At 41.4% G+C, this 11,901-nt stretch overlaps 1 protein-coding gene across 4 annotated transcripts in view; it reads left to right on the top strand.

Moving 5' to 3' along the window:
- The first annotated feature begins 50 nt into the window (after positions 1-50).
- FAM49B (family with sequence similarity 49 member B) overlaps positions 51-11,901 on the top strand; it is a 75,341-nt gene continuing 63,490 nt past the window's right edge. Inside the window, exon 1 of one of the 4 annotated variants that reach the window (XM_019614244.2) lies at positions 51-69. The gene's annotated coding sequence lies outside the window, so the exon portion shown is untranslated. Of the gene's footprint in view, positions 70-10,017; positions 10,104-11,901 lie in introns of those variants that run through there. The other 3 variants (XM_010709316.3, XM_031552918.1, XM_010709314.3) reach the window with 3 other exon arrangements.

Genomic DNA, 11,901 nt, shown 5'->3' with positions numbered 1-11,901 from the left:
GGGCGGGTTTGTCGTGGGGACCGGGCGTCCCCGCTGCGGTAGTGGGGCTGTCCGCCAGCACCGGGTAAGGTGAGTCCAGCGGTTCGGAGGCGGTTGTCGTCTGTTCGTTGAACGACCGATAGAATCACGTTGTAATTAGGTCTGGATTTTGATGTGGGAATGCTGGTGTGTGGAACTCGGTTATGTCATGTTAGTTTGCAGACTGGTGAAATAGCATCTTCTTGGCGTCCTAAAATACAACAGCCTTCTTCACAGACGTGTTCCAGGTAAAGAAACAGGGATGCTGCTGGCTGTGGAGGTTTGTGAGGAGCTTTCCTCTTTTCCTGTTCTGTGGCATGCTCATATCAGTGTGGCAGCTCTTCAGATGTGGTAGCAGCATCTCACCTCTTATATCCCTTGTTTCGAATTTCTCGTGGTGTAAAGTAGAAATACGGGCGTCATGTCAACATGCTTGTTGATCCTCAAGCCAGCAAAACGCTGAGGCTAAGGTGGTGATCTGTCATCTTCCCTATTACCAGCTCTGCAAAGTTTGCTTTCCTCAAACAACTTTGTTTTTTTTTTCTTCTGCATAGACAGCTTTCTTTACTTGTGCTGATTCCTTGCTGTTCATACAGTAAATGAGTGTTTTCTGTAGTAGGCTGTGGCAGGTGGAAGTATTGGAGAGGAGAGATTGAGCCACTCAACTGAGGTTACTGCTGTCAGAGTTGGAACCTGCACCAACCTGTCAGTTGCACCCTGACGTACATTGTTACAGTGAAATACGTTGTTGGGCTTCGGAAAACATCTTCAGCTCTGTGTTGTAAGGGTAATGGTAAAAAGCCAAATGACGTGAATGAAACGCTGCTCTTCTGTGGAATAGGAATGGGTTTTGTTTGACATACGGAGAGCGCTGCATTATTGAAACAGAAGCTTTTAGTGGAAGCATAGATAGCATTTTATTGAAGTCAAGCTGTGAGGTTTCTTGCATACATTAGCTGTCAGAGAACAGGGACAGTGGAAAGAAACAATCCCAGAATCAGTTCTAAAATACCTCTGTCATGAAGCATTGCCATTGTATGAAAGTGAGGAACGAATCTGATCCTTTCTGTTACATAACTCTCATTTGGCATCAGGTGCTCTAGATTTTCCTCATTGTTTGCAGTTTAGCTGAGGCCACGTGTGGTGAGTGATTATTGAAAGATTCTTCTGAAATCATCCACCTCCTCACATGAAGCCTTTCCTGCAGGGCCTGGCTGTCTCTTGAAATACAGTGTTAGCTGGCTCTTTTCTTGCACATGCAACTGTACTGTTCTAACTCTTTCCTAGAGTTTTGCATTGTCTTTGTAACATCTGCATGTAAGGAAAAAGTATTATACCTTGTGCAGTGGTAGCTAGTATATATCTTAGCAGAAGTATTAATTTAAGATGAATTGAATGCAATACTTAGCACAAATAGTTCAGGGAAAGGTATGTGGAGAGCTTCCATAGAAGTCTGGAGACAGACACTTTGACACTCATATGAAGAGACAGGAGGGTAGGGAGTATTTTTGTTGCTAAGCACGGTATTATTGAATGATACAGTAATAGAGGTCTGTCATTTGGAAAGCAGTATGTAGGAGGGCCGCTTTGGGTTTCTGTACCTGCTCAGACACTAAATGTAGGCTTTTTCCCCTCCATGCTGTATCTAGGAGGATACAGATATGCAGGCAGCCTGCAGCACTGTTGTGGTGTTGCCTGCCAGCTGGGGGCATGGATGGGAACAATCGTAAAGGAGAGGTAAAACTTACATGCAGGAAGTCAGATTTGTTTTTTAGCAGTCATTGAGTACTTGTTGCTTCTGAAGAAATAGTATGAAAGTAAATCAGGGTTATCACCTTTGCCTGCTCTTCTGAAAGCTTGCTGTCTTTGAATTGCAGCAAGAGTTGTATTCATTGATGTTGGCAGGCTTAAGTTGAGGAGCACGGCTCAGGACTCTTAAAGCTCATGTTAACCACCCTGAAGTATATTATAAATATGAGACAAAAAAAGAAATAATGAAAATACGTCTTGAAGGCTGAATATTTTGGGTGTTGTCAAATTGCATCTTCTGGAGTATTAGTTGTTAAGAAAACATCCTACAGGCGAGGTATGAAGCCCAAGTGAATATAAGTGCAGAATCCACACAGGGCTTGAGTGTCAGCATTGTGTTCCTGTGGTTAGCACTGCGATGCGGAGATGAGGAATCTTTTTTTGTTGTGGTCCCCCCAGGTCTATCAGAATGGCTTCAGGGGGGATGACAGTGAGGGGATGATGCAAGGAATTAGACACTGGCACTTAATAGCCCTGGCACCTGGAAGTGGTGAATCAGGCAGGCAGAGTAAGATTAATTTCAAAGCATTTTCCAGCTGTAAGCAATGACCAGTTGTCTGTACCTTTTGATATCTTTTCAACACCCATTCATTTGCATGTATCAAGAGTACTTGTGCAAAAGGACTATTGACTTAATCTTTATAAGTCTTCCTTTAATATTAATCTGTAATGAAAGAGTATTTATATAACTTTCCTTGTCATTGGATAATTTAACGTCTAATACAAGTTTACTTTTCACGTGCACAAAGACAGTGGCTTGTTTGATTGCTGTTGATTTCAGGGTCTCTTATAAATCCACCTCAGTTTCTCTTCTGTGGTTCAGGAATGTTCTCTTGAGTGCCACAAGCTGGCTGCTGCAGCTGGCAGAATGTTTCAAACTGTCTGAAATTTGCTGAGAGTAACAGGCTGTCTTCTATAGGTGCTGTTTTACATTTGCTGTTCTGCTGCCTATTGGAGGTAGAAGTACAGCAATTATATAAACAGCAGAGCTTAGCAGAAACCACCAGCAAACGATGAATAGCTTTAGAATTGACGAGGTAAAGCTGGAAGTATTTTTAGTTACAGCACTTTCTCCTGTGTTCCCCATCTCCTGTGGTTTTAATTGCATTCTTCTTTTTAGAACAAACATTTTGTCTCCTCTGTCATGTGGAAGCCTGATGCACAGAGAATACCTTCACTGTGGAGACAGTGAAACCAGTTGCAGGCAGAGCAATTGAAAGGTGAAAGTAAAATGGTGCGTTCTGCCTTTTGCTCCTGTTGACTTGAGTCTCAAGGCAGTTCAGAGATGGTCATAGATAAGAGGTAAAGGCTGACAGTGTCCTTCCAGTCTTCCAACCTTTGGTGTTTGCTTATGCTGTAACAGCTTTGTTTGCTGTTGCTGCCGACTGTATGACTGTATCGTATGGTCTTAGTTAAATGCTTAATGGCTTCTTATCTTCGGTTAACTCTAGAAGTGTAAAGGCTGGTCATGAAGTTATGATTTCTAAAATGAGGTGAGGTGCCAGGCTTCTTTTTTAGTGTTCTGTAACTATTTTATGTGTTTCGGGAAGTATTTTTGTCTACCTGATTTACTCTAACCTAAATTCTAATACTGCATTTGGGGAATACTGTGTGACTGACCCAAGTCAGTGTTTTCTCAGCTACACACAATCATTATGGATCTGTAGGAAAAATCAGAGACTGAACATCTCTGAAATAAATACAAAGTCCAAGTGTATAAAAACTGATTTCCTCTAATAATGTTTCTATAGGAGGTTTTTTTCATGTTTTAGTAGAAGTGCACTATGGTTTGTGATCTTCAAGGTGTTTGATGCTCTGGCTTATAGATCTGCAGACTTGAGATTCCCAGGTGATCTCAGTGCAAATAGTAATTGGGTCTGGGACAGCTTAGCTTGTGAGATTGAGTGCATTCAGTTTGGTGTGGCTGTACTTACTAAAATAGCCTGCCTTGCAAAACAGGCCTTCTGTCTGCCACCCACACCAAACCCTAAAGCCTCCTCTTGTGGGAGTTAATACGTTGGTCTGGAAGGCTGATTCTCATCAACATATGCTCCACCTGAATTGGTGACCACTAGGCAAAAGAAGTTCTGTACCAACAATCAGTTTATGTATGAGGAAGTGGGGCAGGAGGCTGTCCTAGATACATCCTTAAAAGCCCTTTTTACATCCGCCTGCATACTTAACCATTCTCTGGTAGCACGAAGCTGCTCTGTGAGCGAGTTCTGTTTAACTGGAGCAGTTCAAAAGCCTCTTAAATTCAGCCAGGAGGCAATTCTGGTTCTCCTTCAGCACTTGATGATTAAATTAAATGGAGTGTTGGGTGAATAACTTCTTCTGGTGTGCTATACAAGGTAATAGATGAGTTCCTAGGAACCCGAGTTGTAAATTAGCTGACTGGTAAGCCCTGTTTCTGTGACAAGTGGGTCTAGCAGTTGTGTAACTTCAGAAGTCAGATGTAATTGAGTGTGCTTCCAGTCAGGTGTGGCACTGGGAGACTACTGGTTCTCTTTATTTGGATTTATGGGACTCCAGAGGGTAACATCCTCACACACGTGGAACTCTTTGTCTTTGTGCTGGACAGCAAGGTGCTTGCTTCTGCTTATGTACAACATTAATCTTTTTAGTGCAAAAAGTGTAGCTTTCTGACTTCTAGGCTCTTTCAAAGGCACTCATAGACTAAAATCAACTTAGAAGAATGGCTAAAATATATTCATAGATATATTTCTTAAAAGCGAAGCAAACCTCCCTCCCTGTTTACTGTCTGCCTGAGAGGTTTTGCTCTCACAAAGTGTGTTCTGGGCAAGAGCTTGAAAAGCCAGTTCATTTCTTTTTTGTCACATTTGCACCTTTAATGTGCTGAGGCACATGGTTATTTGAAACTGTTCCTTCTTAATGTGGAAGTGAAATGTGTAACCACCAGACTTTACCGAGCTTTGTCTTGAAGGTAAAACTGCTGACCTTTTATATAAGTGAGGATCATATGGACAAGACAGAGCATTGTATGGGGACTGATAAGGAACAGTATTTAATTGATTTAGTATTTAGATTTCCTGCTTGTGTTTTGTGAGAAGATGTTTATCAGTCAAACACCCAATTGAATTGTAATAGTAGTTTTGTCGTTTATTACACTGGGTGCTGCTTGTGCTCACGTGCAGCTGGCTGAAATCGTACTCTTGTGAGTGCTGCAGCAGTACTTCATGTGCTTTAGCAGGACTTACCTTTGCATCTCACTTCAGTGTTGAGTTCATTTCTTAGCAGCAGTAACATCATGACATGAGCTAGTTGGTATCTCCTAGCCTGAAGTTTAGAGATGTTTCAACAGCTTTCAAGCATCCAAACAAATCCAAAGTTGTTTTCTTTTCAGAAATCTGTTTCTAGCAACATTCAAACTTGTCCTGGAGAATCTTCTAGTACTTCTTAATAAGCGTGGGGTAGAGTTGTGTCCCAGGAGGTTGTTGTTGCAGGTGAGACTGGCAGTAACGTCTAGGAAATGGCAGCATAGTATGCTACTGATTAAGACATTGAGCAAATACTGTTATATATTGATGTTAATATTGTGTCAGGTGTTCAAAAGAATTTCAGTCAAAGTACTTCAGTAGTTGCCAAAAGTGAGACTTGGGAACAGATGTTCTAACTGTATTCTTGACATTTTTTGACAGCTCTTCAAACAGCTCTGGTGTGCCTGAGCTCTGCAGCAGGGTGTTTTTGCAGGGTTTGTGCCTCCTTTCCTTTCCTAGTGCAGAATATGCCTTATTTTGACCCCATTACAATCCTATGAAAACTCATTTCTAATAAACATTCATCCGGTCAGGCAGTATGGAGAAGAACAGAGCTGGGATGGAGATAATGTCTGAGGTGAGGAGCGGTAGCAGTAAGCTAGGAGGAGGAGCAGCTCATTTTGAGCTGAAAGTAGGAAAAAAAAAATGGGAACTGGAGTCTGGGTCTGAGCTGGGGACAGCTTGTTCAAAAGCTAGTGGAGAGAAAGCCGGGAGCTTGTGGACTGTGTGAAGGCTGTCAGTATGGTATTGATTGAGGGAATGTGTAGAAATGATGATGTTAATCTGTCAGCAGGTTGGTGTCATCAGGGAAAATGGGAAATTGCTGGACAAAGAAAATATGGGATGAGAAGAATTGACAGGAGAAGCAAGAGGGATTTGGGTCTCTTGGACAAGGATATATTGGAAGAAAAATTAGGGTCAGAAAACTTGTAGAGATTGGACGACAGTTAAATAAAACATCTGAGTTTTCTACCATTCGTAGATGATGTATCTTTGCCACTTCAACCTGATGTGGTGAAGTGACAGAAACCAGTGCATTGAGCAGATGATTCTGATTCCATTCATGTGGCACTTACTACAAGGACAAACTGACTGGACTCATCTCCTAGTTAAGGCTATATACTTGTTTGTTTTTTTTCTGTGATCTTGGGAACAGAGCACTCAGAAGGCAGCCTTGAATACACAACTGTATCTATTGCTTTGGTTAGGACCCCTGCTTTATCCCCAGGGCAAAGTGACCGGTGCTTGTTTTGTTCTGTCCTTCAGTACCTTGCCATATTCTCTTAAAATCTTGCTTCAGAAATTAATTAATTTTCTCTTGGATAGTACTGGTCTGGTCTGTTTTCTGTACAGTTATTTGTTACCGGAACGGTCTGGTGAGATGAGGAAGTGGTTTGCTTCCTATTTTACACATGAGCAAAGGCACGAAGAAGAGAAGTTCACATAGTTCTGCATGCGTGGCTAGAAATGACTAGAACCCCAGCCTTTTTAGAATAGTTTATGTATTACAGCCACATGCCTATCAGATGTGCTGCTGTTTTCTTGTTGTGGTTCCATTTCAAGACTTTTTTTTGTCTCTTTGGACTTACAGACACCATAACTGAATTGGAGAATGCAGCAGTGGGCAAAGTCTTGCAGCAAGCAGAATGTGGTTGTTTCATTTTGCTAGAAAGGCAAACTTTTATTTCTAGAATTATTTTTTCCTCATGTAAATATTTGCTTACTCAGAGCAATGAGGAATTGAATTTAATTCTGGCATTGTGTGACTCTCAAGAACTCATGATCTGCTATTAGAAACTCCCACAAACCTTTGATATTGATGCAGATAGTGGTGTTTCCTGCATTCCTGAGCTGTACTGTAGTCACGCAGCTTTAGGGCCGGACTTGAAAGGTCAAACTTTCAGGTGCTGTAAAAAGATCCATGTTAGTATTCAGACAGTATGGCAAAGTCATGGTGGTAGTGCAGCTTTATTAGCAGAATTTGGGGTAACCAATTCCTTTCTCTTCCTGTTTGGTGAAGGAAGGAGGGATGAGCTTGCTTTTATTTTTCAGTGGAGGCTCTCTTTGAGTCTTCCACGTTGCTCTACTTAGGCAGTCTTGCTGGATGTAGTCACTGGAAGGGAGGAGCTGTGAGTACTTTCTGTTTTGTAGAGCCCTGTGGCTTCTCACGTTTCTCTTAGGAGAACCATATCTGTTTATTCTGTCACTGGAAGGAAGGGTAAAACGCCTTTGCTATTCTTTTTTGGATCCTCCTACTAACTCATCATCCAGTTTTGCCTGGGGAGCTTCTGCTTAAGATAAGTCCTGTGAACGCAGCTTATTCTGGTTAGTAGTATTTTAAAGAGAGGAAAAGAAGTTTACTCCTGGGTAAAGAAAAGAACAGCAGCCTCTGCTGATGGAGCTGTGGTTTTTTTGCCTTTTCTTGCCAGGCCTACTGTGTTGGCTTTTGTTCAGTTCATGTTTGGCTGATCAGCTCTGCAGCTAGCAGGGATAGGAACGCTTTGGCTGTAGGTTTCTCTTGAAGGCTTTGCATTCACTGGCAACGAATACCTTGAGTCTTTCAAGTGGAAATGTCTGTGCCCTGTTAGGGAGGAAAAGATCACAGGAGTAGTTTGGATCAAAAACTCAGATGGTACTCTGGGTTTTTCTAGAAGCACAACTGACTGCTGATGTGATACTGGCTATGTGACAAGCAAATTGAGGGACTTTCATGTTGAATAGTAATGTTTACGTTTGTAAAGGGCACAGAAACAAAAATTTTGAACAATCAGAGCCTTGGGTGCTGTTTTCTGGCCTTACTCAGGCTTTCTGTGTACTGAGTTCTGTGATCTGTCAGCTCTACCCACCTTCAGTCCTGTGGGTGGATTTATGCAGTTTAAGTATCTTCAGTTCAACTAAGAACTGTAGTGACACTTGGTAAAGGAACATGAAGTGCAACATGCTGAAGCACAGCTACGTGTGGGTGAGTCAGGCAGGAGCTGGGAGTAGCAGCCCTAAAAAAGAAGAGGAAGTACAGTCATTATAAAACTTCATTTAAAAAAAGACAAACAAACCCCAACAGCCATCTGTCAAAAGAGGATAGAAATGCAGGAAACTAATACACTAGGTATCTTATAGTTACTCTCTGTATATAGAGTGTATGTAAATACATATATCAATATATAGACATCAGATATGCACCCATGTGCTAGCATATGTGTCCACATACTGTAAAGTATAGTTAGCTATATCATAGAATCATAGAATGGCCTGGATTGAAAAGGGCCACAGTGACCATCTAGTTTCAACCCCCTGCTATGTGCAGGGTCACCAACCACCAGACCAGGCTGCCCAGAGCCACATCCAGCCTGGCCTTGAATGCCTCCAGGAATGGGGCATCCACAACCTCCTTGGGCAACATGTTCCAGTGCTTCACCACCCTCTGAGTGAAAAACTTCCTCCTAATATCTAACCTAAACCTTCCCTGTCTCAGTTTAAAACCATTCCCCCTTGTCCTGTCGCTATCCAGTGTCATAAACACATGCAACTGCTCCTATTTATATGGTATCTTCAAATATTGGAAGGCTTCAATGAGGTCTCCCCAGAGCCTTCTCTTGTCCAAGCTAAACAAGCCCAGTTCCTTCAACCTTTCCTCATAGGAGAGGTGCTCCAGCCCTCTGATCACCTCAGTGGTCCTCCTCTGGACCTGTTCCAAGAGCTCCATGCCCCGGGCTTGGATGCAGAACTCCAGATGAGGCCTCATAAGAGCTGAGTAGAGGGGGACAGTTACTCCAGTAGGACAGTTTGGAGCCTAGACAAACTTGAGCTGATGTAGAACCACAAGTATTTTTAGAAAACTAGTATTTTAATTGCTGGACAAAATACTGAATTGATTTTCAGGCCTCTGTTCTGCTGTGCCACTGATGTAGGCTTTGCTTATGCTCTTGTTCCATCTGTTGGGGGCAGGTCCTTTTTGCCAGGGAACAAGTGTGTGTGCACTCATCTGAACACGCTGTGTGTTGCTGACAGTTGTCAGGAAATAAAACACCCTGACTGCAATAAAGTGCAGTTTTCACAATGTGTCACTTTTACGCCATTGTCACGATGATTCAATGCTGCTTAATTTTGTCTTGTTGTATATGTAACAGATTCAGAATAACAACTAAAAATCACTTCCTACCTTCAAATAACTTGTATTTCATTTCCACAACTGTAAAGCTTTAACTTGCTTAAAGAGCATCATCTTCAGTCCTAGTACCAAAGCCAAATGGTTTCTTTAAAATGAAAAGCACAGTTGTTGTGCTTAGAATTGGTCTGATTCCTGGCTTTAAATCAGAGCTTTGGAAAAGCAAACAGCAAACAAAAAAACAACTGAAGATATTTGCTTTAGTCCTGATAAAATGCTGCTCTCAGCAAATGACAGCATTTCATTTTTGTTGTGTTTGTAAATTAGGAGAAACTTTGTGCAGCAATACAAGGTACTTTTAATTACATTTTTTTCTTATGATTTTTGTTTTGTGCTGATTTTTAAGTATATCTTTTTTCTGAGGACAGCTTTCAGTGTTAATGAGAGCTACTGTTTCAGTTCATCTTTGCAAGTTCAGAGGAAAAAATTAAGATAATGAATACAATCCTTGTTAGATGACTGAATAGTCATCTTATTTAGGATAGTGTTTTATAAATGACCTATTTCTTCCAAAATACTTTGGACCCTCTTTGTTGGTTTTTGTTTGATTTGAAGCTGGTTTAGTTAAGGCATTCCTTTTTTCCCCCCGTTTCCTTAGGAGGTCTCGAGCTCTGCTTCCTACACTTCATCTGCTGCCCTTCACTGAAGGAGAGCACCTAATAAAAGTGTTTTTTATTTCATCAGCCGCTTATGTGTGTAACATCATCTCTTCATTACTACTGTCAGCTGTGCCGAGCTCCATAAGTTGCTGAGACTGCTGTTACAGGATGGGCTTATAATGGAAACTTGAAGTCTGTGCTGCATGTGGGCAGTGAAATAGAAGTAACTGGAAGGTAGGCTTCGTGCTCTTGTCTCATGTCTGGTCGGGTAGTTTCATTCTTATTGCTCTGTCCTTTCTAATCCTCTTTTATTGGACATTTATTTAGAACGTTCTTCTTGCTCATACCTCAGGAAATGTCTGTCATAGGGAACATTCTTTGTGTTTTCCTTTTGACCCACCACACTTTTCTCTGCTTTGTTCTCCTCTTTATATTCTTAGCGACAGAATGGTTGGAGTAGCTGCTACTTGCTCTAGCTAATTTGGTAGTGTGATAAGCTTGCTTGTTATCCAGGCACTTCCTTCATTGAGCATTGTTAATGCTTGTAATCATCTCAGTAGAACTGAGGCTAGAACTGCCTGAAAAAGGAAATAGTTTGAATTGAGCTCAATAGTTTGAGTTGAATAACTTAAACTTTTCTGTTCTGATTTTATTTCTGCCACTTTCTGACCACGCAGATTTGGAGATAGAAGCATATTTGTATTGGGGTCTGCTCTTAAGCTCCTCACATGGGACGGGTCCAGTCAGAAGGCCAGACTGGTTCTGTTATAACTGTGTGTGTTGAACTGGAGGTGGTTTTTCCCTTTCCACTGTGGTTCTCAGGGTTTCTCAGTACTTGTAATTGGGGCAGACTGTGCCTGCAGGAGTCTAGTTTTCTGACAGGTACTCTTTTTGGGTCTGAGTAGGTTTTATGATGCAGAAGTGAGCCTTTATAAATTCGTCTCTGAATTGCAACAAGCACTGCTCTTATCCATTCCAAAGCAGTGCTTCCTGGGGGGGGGGGGGAAAAGATAATTTTCACTTTTTCAGTGAAACCAATTTTCAAGGTCAAAACTCAAACTTTTCTAGTGGCAAGAGAAACAAAGTCAGTATCCTGTTTTTTCATGAATTAGGTTAAGTAGTGTTTATCACAGGCTGTAGATAATACTTGTTGAAAGATGCAGATCTTTTGTTATCTCCTGATCTTCATAATGACAAAGTTCTGAGTTGCATCAGAGCTACATTCTGAAAATGTGGTTGGGCTGAGTGTTTAGATGGCTTTTTTATATACCCGTGTTCTGTAGGTTAATTATGGAGAGAGAACTTTGAGGAAGTTTCTCTCTAACACAGCAGCCATATCCTCAGTACAGGAAACTGAGCCACTGCTTCCTCCTTCACTGCAGCACCTGCTCCAAGTGATTGACCATGTACCTTGAAAAGTGGCACTGGTTTAGTCTTTAAATAGAAATAGTGTGGTCATTGTTTTAAATATGCTGCATTGTTGTTTAATAACTTCAGAGAAATAAATTTGGAAAACACTTCTGAAAGTTGCAGCCCCAGAACTGTCTCGTGCTTAATGAGCCGTGCACCAATTACAGTTGATTGACCTGTATCAATTTGATCTGTGTGCAGTTTACAGAAAAGCAGAGCACATCCCAAGATTGAAGTGGTTCATCAGAGCAGGAAGAATGGAAATGCCTTGTCTGTTTGCCTGGTAATGGGATCAGTTCTGTCTAGCTATCACATTTATAAGAAAGTGATTAATTTCTGTGTCTCGTTGCCCATATGTTGACTCTTTGGAAGTGAATCCCAAAGGCTGAATTGTTCTGATCATGCAAGTAGGTAATTTGGATGATTTGAAGAGATCTATCCATTCTGGTATGATGAAATGAACAATAACAGTATATTACATAAATAGAGGTAGCTGTCAAAGGTGTAAACTTAGTTGTTTTCACTTGTTCCAGTTCATGTGCCAGTTACCCTGCTCTAAATTGACTAGGGAAATTGGTTCAAATACCAAACAACGGGACTCTACTCATGTTAACCCAGGTGT

The sequence above is a fragment of the Meleagris gallopavo genome, chromosome 3, assembly GCF_000146605.3.
Source record: "Meleagris gallopavo isolate NT-WF06-2002-E0010 breed Aviagen turkey brand Nicholas breeding stock chromosome 3, Turkey_5.1, whole genome shotgun sequence".
NCBI lineage: Eukaryota > Metazoa > Chordata > Aves > Galliformes > Phasianidae > Meleagris > Meleagris gallopavo.
This window is presented reverse-complemented; position numbering and strand designations above follow the sequence as displayed.